Here is a 2,340-nt window from a genome sequence, read left to right on the forward strand (position 1 = left end):
CTCATACTTACTTTCTTCTCGCCCCTACCGCTATGCTCTAGGGTTACAATATTGTTAGTGGTACTATGACCTCGTAGAAACAAGTTGAAGCAGTCGGTATTTTAAGAGACTATTGGGCGGTGATTTTTAGATACGGTTGTTTGGTTATTTTGCGGGATGAGAAGGGTGGTGGCACTTGGAAACCATTTGGATACGTTTAACGTGCCCTTGATACTCTTCTCCAAAAGTCGTATTGAATCTCGCCGATAGAAGTTGAGATTTTTTTAAACCAATATCCTGAAATAAGTCCTGGGCCTGAGAATGTCCTATTTAGTATCTTTTACGCAATTGTTTCTAACACTGCACTGTCGATTTCGAAGAGGTTTTGTTTAACATGTTTTCAATATCCCTGTTCTAATTCATCTATCCATTCAATTTTTCTGTTGAATTCATCATTCCTTTCTCAAATTGACTCCAGTTACTTCCCATTTGTTCTGCTGATGGGATGTTTCTTACCGATATTTTATTTTTTGAAGTTACGATAGACTGATTTGGGGTCTCGAACAACCTATTCAGAATTTATATTTCAATTTCTCAGCTGTTGCTGCTAGTTCTTGTTTTGGCTGATGGAGTTTGGAATTCAAGGTTTAGCTTTTGATTCCCCAGTCTGCTTTCCTAGTTTATCTTTTAACTGTTCCTGGTGTTTCGTGATTTTGTTGATCGTGTTGCACTTCATAACGACAGTAAATTGCGAGACAGTTATTCGAAGAAACAGAATTTAATTTTCAGCTAGGCACTGAATGTTTGCCTTTATTGTGCAGGCCCGCCCCTTGTGTTAGGCAAGCAATCTTATTGCTGACATATATAGTCTCCTACGTGGGTTCTGATTCAGTATAATTTAGATAATTATTTCATTTATTACTTCCCGTTCTATTTTAGAAGGCTCTTTTTTGTGTCCATTTTAAAAGGTCTGTTACTAGAGTTAATGTCTCGAACCTGCTGCAGTATATTTTCCTACCCCACTTTCAGAGAATTAAATGTATTTTGGTATTCCTTGTTCGAGAAAGTTATTATTTGATTGCTTTTGTTTTCTAGCAGTTAGACTATTTCGCTGAGACTGAACAATGCTGTTGGTGGTGATAAGGGATGTTGTTGCTGTTGCATGTTCTCTGAATGTCTGTTGTGGGAGAAGCAGGTTGATTACTATTATTGTCCAGCCTAATTCTTCCCCGTTGATGTTACTGTTGTCGTTTTTTTTATAATAATACTAGTAATAATAATAACAACAACAAAAATAATTATACAAATAAAAATAATAACTATACCCATAAACGAATTAGTCTACACTTTTTACATAAAAACATAGTGGTATAACCCTTCACGAGTTACAAATATCGTTACGCATCTAGCAAGGACATTTTTCAAGATATTAAGAAAGCACTTTCCGCCTAGTAGATTGAGTAGAATCTTTAAGAAACACATGATTAAGATCGCTTTTGCTAACCCAACTAATCTAACTGATTATATTGCAGCTGTTAATCGTTTCAGAGTTAATAAAAAATCTCCCGGTATTAGTAATAGCATTAACCTTAAGAGGGATGCAGCCCAAATCTACTTTATTTGTTCACACTCAACATATTAAGCATGTAGTAGTTCGTGTGAAATTGCTTTGACTGAAACTGAATTCATCGACGATTTGCGTGTAGCTGCTATACCTACTACTGTACTACCTAACTCTGCCTTGATACGGAACTACAAAAACAACAACAATAACAATAATTATTATTATGTTAATAATAATAATAATTGAAACAAAGAACATCACACAAACAAATAATCTTATCAAGGCTGCTAGTAAGTCTGTGGCAGAAACGATGGAAATGAGAACTACTGAGAACAGAACGGCGACGGATAGGAGAAGAAATAAACAACCGTGGTGGAAAAGGAGAAGTTTTAAAGATTAAAACTCCTAGAACAGTGTAGTGTCAATACTTGCTAGGAAAAGAAATGGAGAACTTAAGAATGAATGGAAATTTGAAAAAGTTCGGAAGAAGTATGATGTAGGTACAAAAGGCTTGAATGTCATAATTGAAGAAGTGAAACAGCGCATATATGCAAAAAAAAAAAAAAGAAAAAGCCAAGCTATATTTGAACGACAAATTTAGCAATACCGGCAAAACAAATTGTTTAGAACCGACCAAAAAAGATTTTACTATGAGATTAATGATGATAAAAAACCTGAAATATTAGTTCCTAATGCTGATGAAAGTCGACTTTTCTGGGGTAAGATATGGAGCAAGCAAGACAGTATTAGAAATATGAGTAAAAAGATAAGCAATTGGAAAACAGTAGGACCTGATG

The 2,340-nt window shown here is 35.0% G+C and overlaps 1 protein-coding gene across 1 annotated transcript in view; it reads left to right on the forward strand.

Moving 5' to 3' along the window:
• LOC106880970 (organic cation transporter-like protein) overlaps positions 1–2,340 on the forward strand; it is a gene marked incomplete at its 3' end in the record, with an annotated part of 125,098 nt that overhangs the window by 833 nt on the left and 121,925 nt on the right. The window lies entirely within an intron of this gene.

Source organism: Octopus bimaculoides, chromosome 11 (assembly GCF_001194135.2).
Source record: "Octopus bimaculoides isolate UCB-OBI-ISO-001 chromosome 11, ASM119413v2, whole genome shotgun sequence".
Taxonomy (NCBI): Eukaryota; Metazoa; Mollusca; class Cephalopoda; order Octopoda; family Octopodidae; genus Octopus; species Octopus bimaculoides.